The 25,811-nt window shown below is 42.3% G+C and overlaps 1 protein-coding gene across 2 annotated transcripts in view; it reads right to left on the bottom strand.

The window, feature by feature from the left end:
• Positions 1-25,811, bottom strand: part of cdk14 (cyclin dependent kinase 14) — a 143,245-nt gene that overhangs the window by 4,674 nt on the left and 112,760 nt on the right. The gene's annotated exons all lie outside the window — the stretch shown is intronic.

Genomic DNA, 25,811 nt, shown 5'->3' with positions numbered 1-25,811 from the left:
GGGGACTGGGAGGTGGAGAGAGTACAACACAGGAGAACAAGGGGAGGCGTGAGCAGAGAAAGAGGAGGAGTAAAGGATGAAGGAGGGAACTGTGGATTGATAAATAATGCATTCCCCTGTCAGGTCCCTTTCCACCCTGACTTTTCTGTTTGCTGCTTCTCATTCTCTTGCTCTCTCTTCCTCTGGTTCTCTCTCTCTCTCTCTCTCTCTCTCTCTCTCTCTCTCTGTGTTGTTTGCCCAGGCTTGGGAAGTCAGTTCCCAGTGGAAACAGGCCTGTATATGCTGGGAGTCTCAAGTGTTGGACGAGCACCATGTTAATCTGCTGCTCCCGTAGCTATCTGACTCCAGAACTTACAGTATGTGTCCGTGTGTCCATCCATGTAAATGTGTCTCTACGCTCTCACAGTAAATGCTGGGAACATTAACACCCTTGTAAATGTCTGAAGGTCAGGACTGGACACATGTGTTTGGGGATCATGCTACAGTTTAATTAAAGCTGTCGGCTGGTGAGAGAAAGAAGAAGACAGGTTAAGGGCAGAATTTTAAAGGGATTATGTATTTTAGATTCCTTTTAATCTACGACAAGAATATAATTAAGACTTTCTTTTGCAGGTCAAGAGAAAGTCTAACGTCAAGGATCCGGCCCAAGTTTCGACTGGAGTTTCAACTACAAGTCATTATTCATTTGTGCTGTCAGATTGAATGCCATTGAAGCAGAGTAGTAGTGTCCTCTGTGTAAGAGTGACAGGTGTCATCTCCTAAATCCACTGTCATAGACTCGATAAGTCAATGCACATTTCATTGTTTTATAAGGGATCTGGTGTAACAGATGTACGCATCCACACGCTTGAGCTCAAAGAGTGCTGAATATTTTGTGTGAGTGTGTGTGTATGTGTGTGTGTGTGTGTGTGTGTGTGCGGGTGTCAGGGCGTTCCACTTTGAAAGCAGATGGAGCTGGTGGGTGGGTTTTGTGGGGAGGACTTAGCAGGCGTGGCCAGCTGCTGGCTGTCCTTTGACAGAAGCACCCTCCCCCTCAACGGTGAAATCCCTAAATTGCTCTGTATTGAAAAAAGCAACAATAAGGAAAGATAGAACTGCTAATAAAAGTAATAATTTACTAAATACATTTCTGAAAGTAGTGTTCTTCTGACTTTTTGATCCATTTTCCCCCCAACATGAAGTTAGAGTCCCATCACCTACTTTTATATCTGCAAATGTATTTGTATTTTTTTTTGTATTTAATTCATTTAGGAGAAATTGTATCTTGAAGAACGCAAAGCAATTACTTAAGCAGCATCAGCACTAGTTTTCATGCTGATGCTGTATGTCATGTTTTTATTTAGATCATTTTACCATTTATATTAACATTATTGGATGTCCGAGGTAAAAATATAAGGGAATGATTTTTCTACTTCTATTTATAAAACCCATGTTTGAGTCTTCCAGTTCCTCTCCATCACTACTGTCTTTTTCTTTTCCTGAATTTATTGTTCATTTGAATATTTGATCGTTTGGCCACAAAATAAAGGAACATTGATCAGCCCACTAACATGCAAACAATTTAAGTTACTGTTATGTGCCATCAAACTACTTTTTAGTATATCGATAACAATTATTTGGTTGAAATGTATGTATTTATTGTGATTGTTTTTTCTATCCACTCAATTAATGCATTAAAAAATAAGCAACTGATTCTTTACATGTCATGTCCTTTATAACATCAGTGCAACCACACACATCTTTGAATAGCTTTGAAACAAAGTCAAGTCGTTCCTTCTCGTTTGGCTTTTTTCTTGCAAAACAAGGCACACTGGGAGTTTTAGGCGGGCAGGAATTTAATAAAGTAAATCTCTGGAAGTTGACCTGCAGGTCAGTGCATCAATGCAATGACTTGTTCCTGCTCTAAATCAAACATTTCTGTTGATACCATGAACTTCAAGAACAGGTCATACTGAATTCTGCTGTCCACAATACTCATCTTCTTTTATCTTCTGCTCCCCCCCAACCCCACCATTTTCTATTATTCATCCCGTCTTATTTTAAGCAGGCACACAAATGCACAACTTTCCCTGATTTCTGATTTATTAAAGAGCTTTCGCTAACAGGGACATTTTAATAAGCCCCAGATGGGCAGCATAAAATCCGCAGACAGTGGATCAGTAACATGGTTACTGTTGATTTTCTGGAGCAACTTGTTTAAAAAATATATAAAAGAAGAAATCATGCAAAAGTTAAATCCAGGCTCAGGCATTTGTAGCATGGCTTTACTATGTTTGCCTGACCGAATCTCTCTACATCCCGACCATTCAGGGTCAGAGGTCATGACTGGGGTCGGAGGTCTGACCGCTGTCCCTGCAGGGAGGTCCCCTTTTGTCTGATCTTGTTTAATGAACTAAGTCAGGCTGCCCTTGAATATCCCTCATGGAAAACCCTGAACTGGGAATTGATGGTTCAATAAGCTGCTCTCTGACACCTCTTTGTGTAAGGATGTGCGTGTGTAACTGAGGGTGAATAGGGCTTCATTTAGGATTTGATGTGGGTGATTACACATTTAGAATTTGGAATGACTACAACATAAAGATACTTTCCCATATGTTAAATCTGAACTTTCTGGAACTTGAGTTTTTAAATGTTTCCTGTGATGTTTAGAAGAATGTGAGCAGGTCTGTGCTGAGCTGCTTCATGCAATACAAATAAACACTCCACTGTCTCCACAGTATATGTATAGTAAACACAATCAGGGAGGGAGACACAGTAAATCCTTCTGTTGACAGATAACAGGCGAGAATGGTCAGTGGTCAGTGCACATGGTCGGTGATTGTGCACACCGATGATTTTCTGCAGCTTGTTGCCGTATTTGACTGCTTCTATAAATCAAGACAAATGTGTTTGATTAGTAGAAACCTCACTGACACAGAGGCCACTTATTTAACAAGGAAAGGACCTTTTGTGCTCTGGTGTCTTGGGTGATCAGGAGTAAAGATAACACAGTGGAACACAGACAGGCCTGGTTCTGAAGATCCGCTGCAGTACTGAACCTGGTCATTGTGCAGAGCCCAACTACCGGTCTACGCTGAGCTGCAGCAACAAACAAATAATTAAGACAATTAAGAGACATAAGGACCAAACAGTCGACGTTAAAGCTGCTTTCAGACTTGCTGCGGACTTTCTCCACCTGTCACCCTAGTGTAGAGTCTGTAGAAAGTCTGTAGAATCCGATGTGAGCGCACAGAAGGGGATCCCTGCTGGTTTAGAATGCGAGCGAGTTGATGACACTTCTCACACACGACAGATGCACAAATGAATAAACAAAAGGAGAGATAAATATCTCCAGATGAGAAAGAGGAGCCATAAAAATTGAGGTCTAATTGCAAAGAAGGTCCGGACCCGATTCTCCAGAGAGCCTCCGCAGGACACGTCTGCAAATGGCTTAAGATGCAACCTTCTTCTGAACTTTCACTGACACAACACCCTTACCTTGCGTGCCATTCAAAAAATGTCCACTCTCTACATCGGACGCATTAAACGACTGGCCGATGCCCCCAGAGACTAATTCATCATCAGACAACAGCCAATGGGCTCAGAGATTGACCAATTACACTACAAACTATGAAATAATCTGGTCAAGCAATACATTGATGTGGAAGGTTAACAAATGGCTGAACAGAAGCAGACAGATGCCTTCGGGTTACTCCTGATTTCGCCGTAGTAAGACAAAGCAGAATGAACAGGAGGGCTTATGGTGAAGTGGAGTGCTGGGCAGCACCTCAGGGGCCTCCTGCTACATGAACAACAGATTCCACAGAGGCTCTGCCCGTTGAGCCACACTTTGCTTCTTTAGCTGGGAAAGTTGTTTTAGCTCCATGCTCATGGCTTACAGCGCTAACAAACCAAAGTGGATAGGAGTACAAATCAAAGTCCTCCCCCTGTGTCTGTGCCTCTGTGTTCCAGACCCAGTTGGTAGGAAAAAAGGGAAAATGAACACTCAGCTCACACAGCTTGCAGACTTGCCAGTTCTCTCTGCTCTAACACAAACACTTTCTTCTTGGTTTCTCTTGCCTAAGTTGTCTCGGCCAACGTGACTGAATATCAGCCTTTAAAGTATGCATAGACACAACGCACGCACGCACGCGCACACAGACACACAGGTTTGTACCATAGACAGCCTACTCTACAGTTTGCTGCACATTCATGTGTTTCCTATTACCCCGTGTCCTGGCAGCACACTCTCTGCTCCATTTCTCCAGAATCAGCAGTTAATAACTGGGATCACATCACCGAACAAATTCGGCATCGACACTGAATCCCTGCACATTCACAACTATATGTTCAAGATTCAAACACTAGTTAACAAGTGGTAGATCCAGAGAGCCTCTATGCTCAGACAGCTGCCCTTTGAGCACATTACGGAACATTGTGGGGACTTTCTACTGAGATGGTACAAATGATGAAGGGCATCCAGTGAAAGATTTGAAAGTAGCATCAGTGTGTTTTTCCTGCAGAAACTCATTTGTAATGCTGGTTTGTTGGAAGAGGTTTTCAAATGGAAGGTAGACCGCAATGGCAAATTAAACCCAGGATGAGGATATTTGACACTGTGACCCATTTTAAATGCATGGTAAGTTCCTATGTCCCTTAAAGTGCTGTTAAAGCAAAATCACCACCATTCCACAGCTCAGCGTGTGTGGTGCTGTGGTCACGAGTGTGTACTGAGGGTCAGAGGATGCCCTGAGTGGAAACCGCAAACATACACATATCCTGGGGTTTGCCAGGTTCCCATTCCATCAAGCCTTGTTTGGGGGTCATGTTTTTCTTGTCTGGGTCCTGGATGACTTTCCCTATACAGGAGTTTACGTGAGGTGATGGAAACAGTGAGAGGAGGGCGGAGGACGCAGATCGGAATGTGACAGGGGAAGGAAAATAAAGGGGTATAAGCTGGGTGAGTTCATTTGTCACATAAGAGGCAAGTATGGATGATAGATGTTTGAGCAGAGAGGAGCAGCAGATAATTTGTCAAAGTCGAGATTGTATGAGAAGCCAGTGTGTGGTATACACAGCAGAGGTCTCACTGTTACTGCCTCTCACGCTGTATACCCATAAATGTACACAGTTTACATTCAATATTTGTATACACAGTCACGGAAAATTACAAATTGGGTTAATTTTTGAGGAAAAGTGGAAAAATGTGCCCTTAGGAAATGTCATCGGATGACAGTTCCACAGTTAAACTTAGAATGTGTTCATATAGGAGACGTATAGCATCAGCATGTTAGTGGTATTCAGGAAAGTGGAAGCACTTTGATAAAGCTGGAGCTTTTGCTCTACTAACAAATGTCCGATAAAGGAAACTGTGGCGGTCAGGTCACTATTTGGCAGAACAAGAAAAACCTCCAGATGAAAGATAAGACAAAGCAAAACCGTACACGACTACAAATGATGCAGGTTTATCTGTCTTGGGAGTGTTGGCGAACCATTTCACTGTCCAGCATGATGCACAAATATGGTCTACGTGGGAGAGTCATCATAAGTAAACCTTATCTGTGACCTGTGAATCTGCAAAGTACCATCTGGATAAGGTGTATTGGTGCCGTGGACAGATTGAAAGATGGAAGTTCATGAGATTTCTCACTACAATCATCAAAATGATGTTTGGAGTTTGAAAGGTCACATTTGATGATGGTCTTAAGACTAAAAAAGCAAACCCTAAAGAAATTAATAATAAAAAGATGTAGGCAGTCAAACACTGCTTTTGGAGCCAAACTAGGATGAAAACCTAAAGTAAAGAAACGGAGAGGGGTATTTACAGATGGTAAAATGGAGGGTGTGTAGACAGAAACTTTTTACTGTGGTCCTAATGCAGAGAACAAATAACCTTGCTTTGTGTATTTGATCTTGGAGATGTTCCTCTGGTGCATTGCTCAGCATGGGGACACTTGTCTCTGCAGGGGAAGTATTTTCAATCAGCCTGTAAATCAGCCTCAGTACAATTCAGGTTTAATGAATGGTAAGGGGCTTATGTTTCAGGTCCGAGTCCCGGCAGGCTGCGGGGTCTATAGTGACTGTTATCTGAGCAGAGGGGACAGTATATGGTGCATGTAGAGCTGATGTCCTCTTACAGCCTGGGAGTGTTCGACTTCCCTTTAAGACCATGTTGACAATACAAAGAGACTCAGTCAGCCGACACCAACTCAACCCTTCCATTACCCCCCCCCCCCCCCCCCCCCCAACATACTCCCCATCAGCAGCCAACTAATGATTTGAACTGCTTTATTAACATTAATAAATCATATGTCTCTGGTCAAAGCTCAAACAAAAATATTTACTTAGCTGTGATCTTATCATTTGAGAGCATGTGTCTATCTGTAGTTAAAGCACAATAACTAATTACTTAGCTCCTGCAGAGCTTTGAATTTGAACCTTTGGTCTTAACTAAATCATAAAAATGATCACAAAAACGTCTGTGCATAATGCTTTCAACCCAGTAGGTGATGTGACATCTCACTCAAGAAATGAACGTTGAAAAAAAATCTATGCAACAAAAGACAACTTGATTTTTAAGGAAATTTTTCAAAACAGAATCATCAGTCATTTTAATTTGGGGCAATACCAAACAAAGATGAGAGTATTTTGTACTTTTTCTGCTGACTTTGGCTCATTCAGGATGTTTTGTGATGTTTGTTGTTAATAACAGGTTATATTGTCTGTATGTTTACATCTTGACTGTTGGAATTAAACAATTGTCAGTTCACAAGAATCACTGGCACACAGGGCAATGACTCTATATTGTGATAACTGAAGAATTGAACTGTGCTATTTACTAGTTATTAGTTAGTTATTACATGAATATTTGTTGAGTCCCTTCTGCTATAAGATGCGCCTGATTGCAGGCCTTTGGCAGCTATTGGGTAGAACAAAGCCCTCTGGAAACTTGGCTTGGTTACACGTTAGGGTGTTTCATTCGAGGGCAGTTAGTTTTGTTGCGCCAGCTGAGCGTTTGCCAAGCTTGTAGTCAAAGGCTCCATTAAATTCATCACCATTCCCATGACAGATTCAGTAGCTGTTTCAGGCTGGAGGAGCAAAATCTGCATCTTTCTGCGTTTCACGCAACTGTGCCAAGACAAACAGTCCCGCTACAGCAGCCCCTGGAGGCTGCAATGTTCATCACACCGCACAAAATTACCGAGTTGGACAGAGTCGGCAACCACTGATGATTAATCTATAGCCTTACCATTAGTTTTGATAAACTAAATAAACCAATAATTAAAAATGTAAAGGTTTGTCCTTGCAATTAAAACATTTCATCTTCTTCTGCTTACAAATCTGTTAATTAAATTGTATCTCAACCTCTTTTTTGACATTTTTCCTCGTTACTTGAAATATTGGCCTTTTGTTGGATACATGATTAGAAAACAATGGATTTCATCCTCTGGCAATGATGAATATCCAGAAGCTGATTTACTCCTCATCAAAACTTAAGCCATCTCAATTCATGTGAAAGCCAGTGGATTGTCCGAAATCTTAAGGGTTCATCCTCAGGGGCTCAACAATATGCTCAGTGAAATACCTGGCAATGTGATTCCTCATCCAACTAGATTATATCAGATCTTGTGATTAAATGTGTGATGAGGGTGAACGTCTGAGAGCCTCCAGTCGACTTCGAGCACCTGCTGATCTACACTGAGGAGTGATGACGATGCTGGTTCATCTGGAGGAAGTCTTTACTGAACATGCGCAGGAACGTATTAAGTTCAGTATAGAGGACATCTTGAGATTGTTTGTGGTTTCATAGCACATCAAAACTTGTGATTCTGCTGCTGAAGAGATTCACTCTGACAAGAAGAAAACAAATAACATCATAAAATATTTATATTGACGTGAAAGACTTTGCAAATTCAAATTAAGACGTCTTAATATTTTATAACGCACCACAAACATGAATCAGAGCTTTCAATGATCCGCTGAGTTTAACATGCATTAAACTAACTATCTACTTGTGCACAACAAATTACTATAGATACTCCCTTTTGTTTTCTATTGGATGTTTGTTATCACTAAAACATATGATTGTATCTATCTACCGTATATCACACGTATTACTTTTCAGAATCCTCAGAATTGACGTTGAGTATAGCTTTAGTTGCTCGGAACAATCTGTTAATGAAGTTTTATTTATATGTGTTTGCTCAGTTGTAGTTTACTAACGTGTAAACTAACCACTGTAGGTGCAGTTACATAACTTTACACACATTTACGTATTTGAAATGAGCCACAACTTAACCATCCACATGCGAGTTGTGTACATTCTGGTGGTGAGATCAATAGCACCACATTAGCTTCAGATAGAGAGTAAGCACAAAGCAAGGTCTGTTCTGGAGAACTCATGAGATTCATATGATTCATATGATTGAATATGGTTGAGTTTAGGTTGGAGAAGGGAAGTTTCATGGTTTAAATTTGACTTATAGGAAAACAGAATGGGCAGAATGTGTTTCCGGTGTTCAACCAACCGGTGTTCAACCAACTCTCCTCCCTGAGAGGTTTCGTGGTGTTAAAGTATCACCATGCTGCTGTATGTCGGTGTCAAGACGAAGAAAACAAGTGTTCCAACAATGCTGTTCCTTTTCCAATGAAAACCCTAAGAGGTGAATATAAATACTGGGCTGTTGCAATCCGAGCTCAATAAAGCATTGAAATGACAGTGTGTAGAGGAGAGTCCCACTGCAGCCAAGGGCTCTGGGGTTGTATGGCCAGGCGAAGAGAGCCAAGAAGCCAGGAGGTTAAATTTGGAGCTCTGTGGTGTCAGTGGGAAATTGTGACTTCCCCACTGCTAAGGCTTCTTGTACAGGCTCCACATACACACGCTGAATATAATGCATACATCAGTTTCTTCCTAGTTTCTGAAATATGTAATAGCTGGTTGGCCCCTGAGAGGACAACTGCAAGATCAGATAGTTGTGGTGGCCTTCTGGCGGCTGTGGTGTCGCTTTGCAGTGAATTACAGCTTGTGCTGAAGAGACTGAAGTGCCTGGGTGGTGCCCACACTGGAGACTGGTTACCACATCTTATTCCTAAGAAAACATTTTTTGAAAGCCACCCTGACATTTTGAATTGTTTGGCCATAGATGGTATCGACGGGCCGCTGTTCACGGATGAATGTGTAGAGATAATATTCCTGAAACATGCAACACAGAATATTTGTATTTTTACACATGCAAAAAATGTATAAGTAGCATTTCATATACATTCTTGATGAAAACAGTGATAATGTAAATTAGTATTTGTTAACTATAACTATATTAAGTTATTGATTTTTTTTGTATACATTGTTTCTTATGTTGTTTTTATCTGCCATTTTTAAATATACCTATTTCTATACATTCAGACCAAATGGTTTCAGTAGCCACATGATGTTTAATTTACCATCCAGTTATGCCAGGAGTTACTGGCCTCAACCCAAGTCTATTTCATTTGTCAATTCTACTGGGTAGACACAATACAAATACTGCCTCTTCGGCTGAATTTTAGCACAACAGAGCTGGTCTCTTCCAGTTCACAGAGGGTTCAGAGACGCCGTGGTCGCCAGCAGACTTAACAATAACAAATAAACCCAAGACGCACTACCAAGGACCAAGAAGTTCACCGACATATCCATATTGGGGACATTTCTATTGGCCTATGTGTGCGTTGCCCAATAAATGTGTGGTTTGGCAAGTCAACAGGTTTCTCCCACTGGAGCAGTAATTAAAGTCTAATGTGTGGGAGTAAACCTACAAAACCTGGTGCGTTCTCTTATGTAGAGAGAACTGCAAAAAACTCTCCATTCAATCCAATCACGTAGCCGCGAATATCCTTTTTCCCTTCAGAAAATAAGACTCTGTCTCTGTCTGTGAATTTACATTAGATTCATCCTCTCTCCTTGTTAGATGTTTTCAAGGGGAGAAGAGAGTGCGATGAGATAAGGATGGTCATTATAACAAGCACTGTAATTAGGTAGTCCAACACCATCCCCTCCCATCAGCCATACATTCCATAATCCATATTCATACGCAGCACTGAGGAAGATGGTGTTATGGAGATCATGGAGCAGCACTGGTGCTGTTGTGCTCTGGCCTCTGGGACGTGTTGTGGAGTTTCTGGAAGGATTTGGAAGGCTAGGGACTGTAATTTGAAGGTTTGGATAATGAGCTCTGTGTTCCTCTCTCTTGCACATAGAAATGCAGACACTACACAAAAACAACCAAATGAGAAGCTGCAGCGCTGGTCCTGAACCAAATCCTCGCTCCTTCTATTTTAACTCCTCTAACTGTACAAGGAACACTGTGTTGTGATTAAACAGGGGACGTTTTTTTTGAAGGCATGTGATCATCGTGTAAATTCCCCATCTTTTGTCCTCATGCAGATTCCACAAGAGAGCAGTTCGACATGCTGCTGTTTGGCCTCCGGTTTACGATTCTGTGTGATGAAGATTTAGTTCAGCCGCCCCCCCTCCCCTCTGGAGAACCCTATTGTCAAGTGTATTAATTAGCCTATTCTGTGTAAGTATAATGATCGGCATAGTTTAGTTAATTTATGGGGTATGCATGAAAATGATGGAGGATTGCAGAGCTGGAAATCTGCTTGGGAAATTTGTTTCATATTTACATAATTATTTAGAGGCTCCTGCTGATGCTGAAGCTGAAATATTGGGCTTTAATTTATTCCAAAAGGCTGGTGTTTGCTCAGGGATCGAGCGCAGGGACTCAGCTGGTTAATCAAGCATATGTATAATTCATTTTCCAAGCATGGGGTCTGTCACTGAGGCTGTTAAGATGAGCATTTTGAAATATAATATTTTCACTTTTGCCCAGTGAAGTTGGAGCCATTTACTCTAAAGACTTGGACTGTATCAACAGTAAGGACCTAAACATCGTGTAAAAGGAGATTTTTCTGGTGGATGAGAATATGGCTCTGCTCCCGCCCCTCCCCTCCATCCCTACACCCCCTGCTGCGACCCCCACGAGTCAGTCTGAGGCTACTTACACAAACAATTAGGAGATATTTTTGGCTTCCGAAAAATGTAAAAAAATATGTGAATGTGCCTTCTGCTAGAGCAGTCGCTTTGTGTCGAGCCCACGGCGCTGACGCATGCACACACACACCAATCCAAAGACTGAAGCGCAAATGAACCCTCACGGCCCATAGCTAACCACCAGAGATCCTGCTTACTCAAAAAAAATCATTATCAGAGAGCACCGCAGCGAGCAGGCAGACGCACTATCACTGATAACACTTTGTTAAGGCCAAAGCTGCTGCTGACTGAAGGTCCTGCTGAACAACGGCTGATATTCAATAAACATTAGAGCAAGCAATAATTGTCTGTGATTTGAATGAGGGAGCAGCTACTAATAACTTTATTCTTATCACAATGAACCTATTGTTAAATATATTCATACTTATTATTGTCATATAAAAAACAGTTTTTGCTTTGATACAATGACACACCTGATCCTGCCATCTCACCCCTGTCTGTGCCTTGAGATAATATGTGATGTGACATACAAATACGATTGAAATGAATTAATCCTAAATAAAGAAAACAATTGTATTTTTAATCTGTTTGCTTTTGCAATGATTGTTTATGGATCATGGTTTTATCCTGAGCCCAAGAGTGTATTCCCAAGCCATATGATATACGGTTAAAAGTGATTTTGCTCGTCAGCTCGAGTCACACTATAGCTACATTGTATATACAATTATAGAGTACATATGTACAACCCTGCCTCCGGATTTTAGTGCTGTTTTGTGTAAAAAATAGAATGTTGGCTGAATTACTTTTTGTACAAATATTTATATGCAAGATATCTGTATGCTGCTGTATCTGCTAAAAGCCCTGCTGTCAGTTGCAATGCATTACTATTGCTGCTTGGATAACAACCAGTGGCAACATTCTTTCCTAATCCAGGAAGTGAGATATCCTTACACTGCTCAGGGTCATTGTGAGGAGATCAGGGTCGGTTGTTGGGCTTAAAAATGACTCTGACACTAAATACCAGGTTTCGCATCTCACATGTTTTAAGTTTAGGCCTCTGAAGAACTTGGATAAGGTTTGAGAGGCCTTGGCTTTTGTAGAATACTGAGCGAGTCAACACAGACTGAATTAAAGTCTGCAGCAGCTGGATACATTGACTTTATTCATATTTCACCCCAAAATCACACTATTTCCAAGTCTGATGAGCGCGGGAGCTGCTGCAGTACTTACTAAGACCAGATGATTTAGCCAAAACATATGCAAAGAAGTAATCTCATTGCATGCTTCCAAAACCAGTCTGTCTGCTAGTGTTTTCTAGTGTGTTATACAGTTGATATTTAACACGATCCACACTAGTGTTTTATGTATTTTTTAGGGATGTAAGCTCATCATATTGGATTCTAAATTTCTTGAAACTAGTGCAGTGCCTTATCTAAACCTGCCTGTTTGGAATGGGCTGCTGCTTGGTCTGCATTAATGCATGGTTGAACCTTTCTTTATGAAAAGAGATCTGCAGTAATTGAGCCGCGTAGACCAGACAAGCTGCTGGACTCCTCAGAACCCTGACAAATCACTGCTGCTGCACAAAGAGCTGTTCACCTGTGCATTCAGAGTTCAGGTGGAGAATCAGTTGTTGTTGCTGTTGTCATGATCAACAACACGTCACTCACATTGAAGAGTCCCAGCCGCAGCTCTGGGCGCCTCTTCATTCAAACTTTATTTATATTGAATATATCTTGTGTCCAAATGGCCCTTGGCCCTTAAACAATACACCAAAAAACGGAAGTTGATAAGATGAGAGATTGTAGAGATACGTGTTCCACATTCAGAGACAGACAGATGTTTAGTAAATAAGTCAATGCTAATCTTATCAGACACTTGATTGTTCTCTCATATTTTATTGATTCTGATGTTAGTGCTCCATGTTTCCTTGCTCCGTGTTTTATGTTCTATGTGCTGCCGCTCCTGTAAAACACATTTATAATCTCACTGAGGGGATGCGTTATGTTACAACACTGATAGTGTGTGTTTGCATGTGTCTGTTCCAACAGCCTGGACATTGTTTTGAACAATCAATCAATCTGCGTCATATCCATTGTAAAAGAACTAAGTCACACTGACTCGATCATATGATGAGATTAAAAATAACTACCATCATGATGAGGCATGTTATGGGTTAGAAAGCAGGAACATTTCTCTGGCTTTCTCCATTCATATCAGCCCATCCACCATCATTACGTTAGCCTCTGGCTGCAGGTTAAAAAGTAAGGCAGTGACTTCTGGTGAGCTCAAAGTCAGCAGTGGAGAGTGAGGAGGTACATAATCACTGTTAAACTCGAATCTTTCATTAGAAGAACGCGGAGCTATTCGGAGGCAAAGCATGTGAAAATGCCAACGATTCTGTCTTTGGATCAGGAAGTCAGCTTAGCAAGTAAACAGAGTAATAACATAACAACATAATCAGATTAGCCTGGACGTTGGGTTGCTTTGTAGGGATAATCAGAGGCTGGCTTTTTTCTTGAACGGCCAAAGACTCGCTGCAACTGGGTAAACACCGCAAAGGGTTAATAAGCTGCCAAACAAACCCGGCGCTGGGCTTCACAGGAGCCTGGACGGTACTGGGAGTGGGAGGATACCCCCACCCCCACTCTCCGACTATACCCCTCTCCTCTCTGTCAGAGTGCTGGGGCTTTAAGTCTGTCTCCCAGGTAACACACACACAGCTGCTGACACACACACACACTCTTAATAACAGGCCCTGCAGTGCAGAAAGCGTAGAGCCTTGTTAGCCAACAACCAGGCGTGAAATCACTGCTCCATACTCCCACCACGATGAGTCAATCTATACCTCCTGTTTCTCTTTGTTAGTGTGTGTGTGTGTGTGTGTGTGTGTGTGTGTGTGTGTGTGCGCGTGTGATGAAGAGGAGTGTGTTTGCTGGTTTTCCTCCAGGCCACGCAGAGCTCTATCTCTGACTGTGTTGGCTGTCTTTTGTTTAGACTCGTCTCCAGCTCAGCTCTGACACACACCTCACGCTGTGCATCCTAAACACAGTATCACAGGATTAAGTTCACTTTCCTGACTTTAAATGAAGAAGGTCTTTATTGAGTCTGTTTTCATACACTGGTGCATATTTGGAATTGGAGCATCGAGAAGCTGAGTTAGGAAGTAACCATATGCAATCGTAAAAATACATCAACATCTATTTCTTCCTTTCTGATGTCGATATCCTCATGTTTGCGGAAGACTTGACATCATCTCTTGAAAGCTTTAGTTGCTCTTTCATTAGCATCTATGGAAGTCCACCAAGTTAAGTTTGTTTTTGTTTTCAATTCCTACATTTATGCTGAATAAAAATTGACTATCCTTGTCTAGACTATGCTGTTTATAGAGATTGAAGACAAAGCTCCCAGGAAGTGAAGCCAAAACATCTTCATCAACCCCTGGAGGTCGGCTGTAGTATAGATTATAAACCCTGCCTTCTCTGTGTTAGCAGGTGTGACATGGACCAAACTAAAAACATAATATAAGTTTCCATGCAGATGTAATTTTAGGTGGTTCTTATTCAGGACTGCAGACTAACTTTTTACATTGGTTGCACATATGCGACAGACTTGATCATGTGGGCTCACCAGCACATAATTAAGGTATCCCAAACATTTTCACAATGCCTTTTGGCATCGCAAGAATAAACCTATTTTACCTTTTCTTGACAGTTCCCATATGCCTCGGTAATTTCTTAACTAGGGATGAGTTTGATTTGTTCAAATATTGATTCAGCTCAGGTTATTTCATTGTACAACACCAATTTTCACATGATATGAAATAAATTCTCAGCGAACTAAAGCTGTAAACTGACGGGGAAGGCTCTAGCTTTGTGCATTCTTAAAAATATTAGAACATCATGAATGACAGCTGAAGGTGACTCGCAGTTGGTCAAGCACAACATGGGGTCCAACCACTACATGTGATACTGTGGCTCCTCTCCATTTAGCTTAATTTGTGCACAATGAGAGGGAGTGTTATTTCCTGTCTACGGGGCAATCCTGTGCCAAATGTGAATTAATCTGCAGCTGAAAATAGTCACCAGAAAATACACAATTTTCTTGTTTGAATAACAGTTAAACTGCAATAGACTTATCTGATGGGCCTGGAGGTGAGTGCCACAGAGACCGTGAGCTGACAAAATAGACTTTAGACACTAAAACAGTCCTGGTGTTTTCTATATGAAAAACTAGAATGGGGCCGGCCTCATCTTTTATGTCTTTCTTAGTTTTGCAAGAAAACCAAAGAGATCACTTTTAGTCCATATTGTTGCAATAAACCGTTACCCACCTCTACTCTACCAGAAAGACAAACATTATGTCAAAAATAATTTATCTCCGACAGTAACATGTTTACATCAAGATTAGGTGTGAAGCACCAGTGAAGAGTTTAAGCACTTTATGTCACCTACTGCAGTCTGGTTCAAACTCATGTAACAATACGACTTTTGACTGACTTTTTGCTAAATAAATAAATACAGTACGATGTCCAGTGTTTGGATGGAAGCATACTTATAATGATGCACTGTGTAGATTCACAATGTGAGACAGAAACCCAGCATCAACACATAAACACCTTCTGGAATCGCCCGCTGTCATGTGCCACTGGAATTCTTTGCCGAGCGAGCAGCAGCACTGACTTCATTGAAGCTGTGTGCCGCTGGTTCCCTCTCAGTAATTACAAGGTTTCGGGCCGCACCATTATGCAAACTTACACCGGCAAAGGGGAGGGGCCAAGGGGCCGCTTTGATAAGTCGAGCATGGCGAACGTGAATGAGGCAGCGACAGGCGAGGCAAAACACACATTCATTCCTCTCACAATGCCGAGCAGCACTTTTAATTAAACCTTATCCAACATGATGAATAATGCAACAGCCTCCTTGCAATCCCCCCGTCTCCTTTCTGTTGCTCACCACGCTGTGTTCCACCATCTCACCCAGTCACATGCATACATTAAACAGAGGAATGGCATGGAAGAAAGGATCTGCTCCTTCTGCTGCACAACATAAGAAATATATAAAAATGTTTCATAGTTTTGCTGACGGGGGAAAAAGTGGCGGTACATAAATGAGCAGGAAGACTTCAGATGCTCAGATTGTGTACGTGTGCATAGAGTGTCTGATGGCTGCTGTTTTGTTGCTTTGTTTAGTGTCAGAACTGACGTGGAGGGAACTGTGTCGTACAAAGTTTACACATGTTGCTGCTCAGAAAGCACTCGCACTCCGAGCGGGTGTAACTTTAGAACTTGATTCAGCTTCCATTACGAGGGCAAAGGGCTCAGTATGAAACTCGGGGAGACAAAGTCAAACATAACGTGCTCTCCGTGGGAGAGAGATGGTCTCAGTGCATCAGACAAGACCAGCCGCTGAGAAACACATCAGTCCCCCTCTTCTCAACTCATGGACACAATCCTAAAAAGGGATAGAGAGAGAGAGAGAGAGGGGTGGAGGAAGGGTGAAAGGACTGGGAGGGAGGATGGGGAGTGGGGGTGGGGGGGGCTGTCCATCAGAGAGAAAGGCAGCAAATGGGATATTCAGGGCATTGAGGAGTGAAAGGATTGTATGGGAGAGTGAACCCATTACAGGGCAGACTGGCTGGGGCATGGGAAGACATGGAGAGGGCCACAGGGAGGTGCTGGGTTGTATTTAGCCCAGAGAGGATCAGCAGAGGGAGGCTCTGCCAGGAAACCTTTGGCCTCCGAGACTCTACTGAACCCAGACGGACCACAGTGAAGCAGGGGTTCTGCTGAACGCTCTAATATAAAACATGTATTCTTTTTTTCCTCCTACCCCTGCTCCTGTCTGCACAGAGGTTTGGTTCTGTATGCCAACATGTCAAGCCATTTGTCTCACATCCACAAATCACACCTATTTTCAAACGGACTTAGTTTCCAATGAAAAGTGCAGAGGGTGGGGGATTTACTTTGAGGATAAGGAACATTTTCTTGAAACAAAAGTGGATTTATTTTTTTTCTAGGGTAATTTTTCAAAGCTTTGAGGGCTACATGTTAAACGCCATTCACCTCCATTGTATCGGGTGAGGACAGATCATTGAAGAAACTTCAGCCAATTAAACTGAAAACTGCATGACTCACTCTTCACTGGAGCCCAGTACAAAAACACTCTCTTTTCAAGTCTGGCTTCTATTAATTTGATTAAACACGTCCAAACAAAGTTATTTACATAACATTAATATTATGTTTCATAATGTATTTTGTTAAAATATCATTGCTTCCACTCCACAGCTTTAAGTTGTATTTTTGGCATTTTAAATTAAACTTAGGAAAGGATAGTTAAGTTCTGTTAGGGTAAGTTAGAGTAAGTGGCTAAATGTAAAATCAATAAACAAATGAGTTCACGTGAACCACAATGAAGCACACATTTCCTTAAATCATGTCCATATTCTAGGAGGCTGTATAGGGCAGATGTTGGACTTGTAACTGTGCAACTATGGAAACAACATATGAGAATTCCAAACGAAGACCATCAAGCTCATGGACTCAACAATGAATCATGATTTCAAGGCATTCCTTCACCTGAGTGGTTCAGGGTTATTCAAGTCATATCCAGTGGTTTAATTGGTACAGTGCAGTCAATGGAGATATTGGCACCTGCTTTTGATTTAGCAGGTTTCAGCCAATATAAATAAAACACAATTCAAACCTTGTCTTATCTTTGTCATGCATTTTCAATTTGCATATTTTAGCTGTTTCTGTCTTTGTTTCACCATTTTTGTCCAGCAATCTTATTGTTTAAATAAGGAACACACTTGCACCCACCAGATGACAGGTGTTCAGGTACTTTATGAACGCAAAGTGAAAGTGCACATGCAGATCCGTTGAATACTTCCTAAATGTACACCATGTCCTCGGATCGCTAAAATAACCCCCTCTCTGGATGCTGAAAAACGAGTCCATGCACCTGTTAACTCTTGACTGGTCAACCCCATCTCCTCACTGAATCCAGTTATCATTGTGAACATGCTGTGTGAACACAATCTCTCCCTCTCTCTCTCGATCCAGCTTCAGCATTGACACAACTTCCTGTTCTCTCCCAAAGAAAGCAGGGACTCACTCACTCACTCAATCATTATAATCACTTTATTCGTCTTCACTGTCTGATTCGAGAACTGATATTTCTGATAAAATGTCATCTTCTGTCGTTCCAAAAATCACGCAGGTCACTGATTACTGTTAAATTTGTGGAAGAAAAATTGCCATTTTTGCAATTTATTTTGCCTTATCAAATATCTAAAAAAAAAAGCTTGTTAGTGTTGCAGCATATGTTCACATAGATGTTCAGAAAAGGCAAAAAAGGGATCAAGCAAATTAGAATGAAGCTGTAAGAAGGACCAGAGGGATGGAGGGATTGGAGGAAGATACAGGAACCAGACACGACAGTGGCTGTGAACCAAAACCCTGCACGGCAATGATAAAGCTGTGCACTGTCAGGCAGCTCCTGGATCAGATAGTCAGGCAACATACCAGGTTTGGGAGAGTGTGCTCAGATGGGTGAGGAAATGGCCAGCACCAAAAGGGTTCAATCTGTTTGTACAACGTTAGCAGCTAAAGCATCATAATCCTGAACTGAACACATCATTTTTGTATTTTATCTTTTAAAAAGGGGGTGCAGTCTATCCTCCATCCATATGCAGTTCATCTGCATGGCACATGTAATACATATTTTATAATTTCTTTGTTTTAGGGCCAGTAAGAAGTGTTTTAAGAGTAACCCTTTACAAGTAACCTTAAGTCAACAAACAGCCTCAATAAAAAAAAAAAAAACTGTATAGATCTTGCGTTAAGCATTCATCAACATGTCAGAGAGTGAAGGCTGATCTATCATGCTGGTGAAATAAGTGCTCTTATCTCACGGCAGGGGCAGGTCCACTGAACACACCTTCAAAAGGCTTTTAATAATCATAATATTTCCTTGCAGTTTCTCTAAACAGGCCAAATGGCAGGACAGCTTTCCCCCTGTTTTAACACTCCCCCCTTTCATGCACTCACATTCGTTTCTCGCCACTCTCTTCTCCTGCAGTGCGGGCTCGTGTATACTGGGGCCAGTGTTTCCAGGGCCCTCGCTCATATACAGGGCTGCTGTGTGCTGTTAACACGCAGGCTCCCCATGAGTGTATAATTTGTGAGTCGTGTCCAATTCGGATCAAGTCAGTCTCCTGCTGACTTCCTGCTTTGGCTCGCTGATGAACGCTGGGAAAAACAGATCTGGTGCGGTACAGCGGTCACAAGATCCCCGTGCTGCGAGCCAACATGCAGCGTGAGACACTGAAGAATGACTCTTTTGGGTGAACACGTTTTGTGCTGAAAGCTGTGACATCAAATTCGACAATTTCCCACCATAGCTTTGTTATCAGTTTTAAGCTTTTAAATCACGTCAGGATGTACGAGAACATTTTGACAGTCAGGGTGATTCCCTGTTGCATCAGGAGAACAGTCAGCCTTTAGAAAGCTCTTATCAAAATGACCATGAACACCTTCAGTTCTCAGACAAGTGAGAATCAATGAGGGATGAGTGATTAATTCAAAATCAGGAAAGTAGATTTTGAGTTGAGGACAGAACATTTGAGTATTTATATATGTATCCATAAGAGTCGTCAAATGTCAAAAGATTTCAGAGCGTTTGATCTGTAAATCCGGGTTTTACAACTTTGGAAAGTTATCATTGCGGAAAACATTAGATTTGGCTGTTAATGTAACAAAGCAACATCCTAGGAATGTGTGCTTATGTGTATGACCCCATGGCTTGAAATGTGATCATAGAAAAACACAAAAAATACACTGACGGGACTAACGCGAAACATTTTTTACTGGTGGCCAATTTAAGTCAATTATCCACCAGAGTGAACATATCAGTTAACAAAACCAGTCTTGCAGCAACGTCAGCTCCAAGCTGTATTATCCTAATTGGTCGACCAGGCTTTATTAACTGTGTCGTTTTTTTCTAAAACCTTCCTCTGTTTTGATCAGCAAGTCACTCCATTGAACTACATGAGGACATAGGAGCAGGTTTCTGAAGTGGTTAGGGTTAGCTAGGCTGAGTTACCCAGACTTTGGTGTAAATGTAGATATTCCAACATATTAACCAGATTACTATTAAATTTGATATGACATCCATCTCGAGAAAGGGTTCCTACAGCTTAAGACAAATTAGTTTGGACGATTTCAGATTCTGGAAACATTGCGTGGAATTTGCCGTCTGATAGGACCCACAGCAGCTTTTTTTAAATGGCAGCACATGTGGCACAGAGTACAGGGAGTGTCCCGGATCTTCATATTCTTTACTACAATTATAAACACACAGGGTCATCTGTTTCATTCACGTTTTGACAGTTCTGTTTCAAAGTCCTTTTGGTGACCCACCCCCAGCCTCCTATGACATGGTCTTTGTCAATATACTGCATCAGCTGACTTTGTCCGCTCCCGTCCTATTACTACGTTGCTGGAGATCAAAAAGCCATAAAACAATGACAGTTTCATTAAGGATTTTAAAATAACGACATCTTGATTTATTACTCTTCTTCAGTGAGACTCATGCCTCAGCCTCAGATCGCACACTGACCAGATCACGATCCAATGAGCAGATAACCATGAACTTTGCAGCGCACATTCATGATCCTCAGAGGACGAACTCGTGATTATGACGATGATGACCTTGTGACCTGTCCAGCACCACCCTCTGGGCAAACGTTAAACCACTGCCCTCACTACTACTAAGACCCTGAAAACATTAAAAACATCAGTATGTTGTAAACACTCACGTCCCTTGGGACCACTCCAGGGTCTTTAGGCTTTGAATCTTATTCATGAAAGTGATATAAACAGTCCACACTCTATATTAGCAAACTGATGAACATGTATACATGCACTACTCTCCTAATTGGTTTTAGAGGCCCACACACATTAGAACATGCCTTCAATCACACACTCTCTCACACACACACACACGCACGCACGCACACACACACACACACACACACACACACACACACACACACACACACACACACACACACACACACACACACACACACACACACACACACACACACACACACACACACACACACACACACACACACACACACACACACACACAGCTCCTCAGTTTGTTCCAACATGGAAGCTAAATGTTTAAAGGACAAAAGCTGCTCTGTCCACAAGCTACATCCTTTTGACTCCTCTCAATCTTATTTTCACGTGGAAATATGTGCTGCTTTGCCTTATGGAATATGGTGTGGAAGGAAAGTCCCATTCTTCCCCAGTATGTGTGGCCATATGTGAATATGTGCGTGGGCCTGTGTCAGGGTTTATTTGGCAGCGGCACACAAAGAGATCTTCAAAATCAAAAACTACCTTTTAAATTCAAGCATGGCCTTTTCTGTTTGATTCTCTTTTTTTCCATCTGCTGCAGATTGAGAACTATTATGAACAATATAATTTGCACTGGCGTAATCTCCGCTGGTGCTGCACCAACACGCATCATCTGTTCATTAATTCCCCCAATTACATATCCGAGGTGATATGTTTTCATTTTTCCGGTTGCTCCAACTTTTTTTCCTTTCCCTCAGAGCTCAATGTTTCCCCGTCCTTGCTGCTCTTGAAGCTGGTGGGAGGAGCTCATGTGATTGGTCCACCCGCTGGTTCTGTAATCCTCCTAATGATGCATCAGCCTTCCTTCCACTTTGTGCCCAGCTGCGCCTTGTTGCACCTGGTTTGCACCAGGGCCCGTGGTCACAAAGATCACAACCATTATTGCTGGTCACACGCTGGAGATTCTTCCTGGGCCTGCATCTGAACCATATTTCACATATTTCTCATAATACTCAAGCATTCAGGCCACATATCCAGTGGGGTGTGCAGCTATACATGATAAAATGGTGTGTACAAGGAACATCAGAGCTTATCTTCACATCTTCACACACCAGGGCTGCTAGGAGATTGACTTAGCGTTTGGTTGTTTTTTAATGCAATTTATTGACCGATCATCAAATTAGATTGAGATCTAGTGGCTTCACATGATTCTTTCTCTCTCTCGCGCTGCTGTGCAAAACATGAGAAGAGACAAAACAGCCCAACTGCTTCGACAAACACAAACCAACCCACTGCCATGTGTCCTGTCTCACAACCCTTTGCTTGGTGCTCCTGAACTTAAGCTTTCAGGTGTTTTTCTGTAAAGTGGTAATGCTCCATTTCTCAAATTGGACCTTGCTACTACACTCAGACAGAAAGTGGGCCACTGCCGTCTGAGGTAGACATTTTGATGCTTGGGAGGAAGCTACTTTCATACAGTCCATGCAAAAAACAGGGAAGGTACGTCCCTCTTTGTATCAATCTGAGCTGGGCTCATTATCCCACAGCGTTTCAAATGGCAGGCGGACAAAGTTAAACTCATTAGCAAACCCTTCATTTAAAACTAATTCACTCAGTTGAGACGAGATGCTCCAGATCTGCTGCTGTAGAGGAGCTGTTGGCTGCCTCACATAGGAAGGAACGGCATTTTCTTTTCTTTTTGGAGGCGCAAAAAAGAGGAGGTGCGCTGCTCATTAGGGAGAGCCATATGGCGGAGGGAAGAGGAGGAGAAAAAACTGGGAGAAGGGGTGGAAAAGACACAGTACTTTGTTTGCATCCCTGGAAAAACATCCCCCATTGCTGAGACTTGTTAACAGATATTTGAATAGGCACCCACCAAACTGACATCATATTATTTAGTGTTTTGTTTTCAACCCTATCAGTGTTTTACCAGATGGGTAAATGTATAGAAAAGAGGTGATCACCAGACATGAGGAGAAATACATCAAGATCAATAATCCTAACATTTCTGTGACAGATTTGATGAAAGGGGAAGGATGGATGAAGGGATGAGGGGAAAAAAAGCAAGTCCTATTGGGACTAGAGGGCAGCCCATGACAATGGGAGTCAGATCACCTCCTACATGTCGGCCTGATTGTAACTGCTGCCTCAACTGAGCAACAGATTAGTCATGAAATCAATCCCTTTGCCTCCTGAAGCACTCCTCCTTCCTCCTCTTTTTCAGTCTCGGGCAGCTGTGGCTCAGGGGGCAAAGCAGGTTGACCACTAATCCTCGGCTTCGATCCATCCCTGGCTCCTCTAGTGCTGCCGGTGTCCCCAAGTTGCCCCTTGATGCTGTTCCTGCAGTGTGTGGACAGGTTGTATGATAGTGATGTGGAACATAGGGAAGAACTGTGGGACTGGGAATGTGATATCAGGTGTAATTCCAGAATGTCGCCCTCCTTTGCTCCATTTTCACCTCCTTTCATTCCTGATGCCCTCCTTTCTCCTCTCCTCCTTGCCTCTACAGTTCAGAGAATTTCTAAGAGGTTCACAGATAAGTCCCGGTGTGTGCTCAGGGGGAACCATGAACCGACCACAACCCTCCTCCACCTTCCCACCACCCTCTCTTCTCTTCTGCTTCTTTCTTTCCTGCCTAACTCTGCCTCTCTCCGAACCATCTGATGCAGCAGGCTTCATCACATCCAATCCCCTGACCTGTCAATCATCCCAGCCCAGTGAGTGGGAGAGAGAAAGTGAAAAACAAAGAGCAGCACTTTTTAGTTACATTTTTTAGCACTGCTACTAATGGTAACGCTGCTACATCAATACTGCTGTTACTCCAACTATAGCAAGTCTGGATGGCGCTGATTGTTCTCACACTTTTGTCACCACTTCTACAAGCCTTACTGCTGATACATCTTATCAGTGTTACATCCCCATTGTCTGACTACTATTACTATATTGGTCGATTATTAGGTTATCATACGTAGAGGTCTTTTGGTTGAAAATGTTGGAGTTTGTTTGAATGAGACATGAAAACCTTCAGGAGCCTGACCTTCATAAACTTGCTTTCAGACATGCAATGAACTTCTGAGGTTCTTCTAAACATTCTACAGAGGAGATGTATGTGTGAATGCAAATGTCCGAGTGAGAGGCTCTGGACTTTCTCTGGCCAGTTTCCTAGTTTAAAGTCAACAGAAAGTCTGCAGGAGCAGATACAAGAACACTGCAGGAGAACCTCCACATGAGCGAGCAGGTATGTGCTTCTGACACGCGACAGATGCTAAAACTAAACTATATATCCATTTGGATCAACTCTATTTTAGACGTGTTTTGGTTAAGAGGACTGGGAGCCAAGACTTACAAGGGATACTAGGATGCGGAGTGAAAACATCCCAGAGGCAGAGTGGAGCGGGTGTTAGACCAGGTTTCTGCTGATTGCGTCTTCCTTTAAGATAGTAATGCGCTTACAATGACCACAATTTAAGACCAACATGCCCAAATCGATGTGAGTTCATAAGCTATTTAAGTGATGTGGGTTCTGAACAGAAAAAATGACAACTGCTTCTATCTGAAGTGTGTGTCACACTTGGCGCCATCTTGCACCAAGTGTAAGATAAGGCCTGTCATCACAGTTGTGTCACGGACATTCTGGCTTGGAACCGAAATACCACAGAAGATGGGTTTAGCTAATTTTAATGAAAGTGTCCTACAAAGGTTATCAATGCAAGTCTTCAGCTTGCAACAGTTTCCTTGTCTCGATCATCCTTGTCTGTGTCTTTACGACACTTCCCTGCAGTCATTTATTGCAACTGGAGGTTAATTGTGAGGAGTGGAATCTCTACATATGAAAATAACTCCTGGTTTAAGTGCAGTGAACTCAGCTTAAAGAATAACTTGCATGCTATTTTTTTTACATTTCAACTCCCGGCAGCATACTAAAAGATAAAATTCAAATATACACAAACAACTCAATGAAATATAAATGTTCAGCTTTTCCACGACACTCCACATCTCCTTCACATACACGTTTATTGAGAGCCTGTGGTGAGAACATGTTCATAAAAGCAGAATGTAACTGCCGAGTCAAAAAATAGGCGCAAAGCGACCACATAGACATACCGTAGAGGTGCAGTTAACATCTAGTGTCGTCACACAGCTTTTCCATGAGGACACGTTGAAGTGAAGGCACCGAAACTGTGGGGAGAGTAAAGCCGGCTGCTTTGACTGAAGGCTCTCCAGTTCTCAAAGATATGCCTCTAGTTATCTTTCCTATAGCCCCACTTCCACATCCCCACCTCCCTCAGGCTCACAGCAGGGATAGACTTGAAATCACTTTGTCCTTTACCTTGAAAAAACTTCCTGACAGGTCGTTTTGTGGACTGCACAAATCTATGTATCCCTGCCTCAGAGCCCAAACGCTTTTGAAGCTAAAAGGGTTTCCTACATTTTTGCCCAAAAAACTGAAGCATGGTCAGTGATATGATACCTGAGGCAAGTATTAGTGTGTGTGTGGGTGTGTGTGTGTATGTGTGTGTGTGTGTGTGTGAGAGTGTGTGAGTATGTGGTTAGATAAAGAGCTGGCACCTCTGCATTCCAGACACCACTGTCCAGCTTTGCCTGCAGCTGTTATCTTCAAAGTGACACAGCGACGCTTCAGGGCCTGAGTGTCCTGTCACCGACCTGCAACGGCTGACTGCACAGAAACACAGAGAAAGGCTGCCACTCTCTGTGAACCGCGGCCAGGCGACCAGCCGAGGCCCGGAGACCAGCATGACATCAGCAGTCAGCGCAGCTCGCTCAGAAAATGATTTATATTGAATTCAATTAAAGATGCCGCTTGTGGTCCGTGAAAAGAAAGACCATGTTTACGCCTGGTATTAAAGGGATAGTTCAAAGAAAATGAAAATTGACTCATAATCTACCCACCACAATGCAGATGGAGGGGCA

This window comes from Platichthys flesus, chromosome 11, assembly GCF_949316205.1.
Source record: "Platichthys flesus chromosome 11, fPlaFle2.1, whole genome shotgun sequence".
NCBI lineage: Eukaryota > Metazoa > Chordata > Actinopteri > Pleuronectiformes > Pleuronectidae > Platichthys > Platichthys flesus.
The sequence above is the reverse complement of the archived record's forward strand: the minus strand, read 5'-3'. Positions and strand labels throughout refer to the sequence as shown.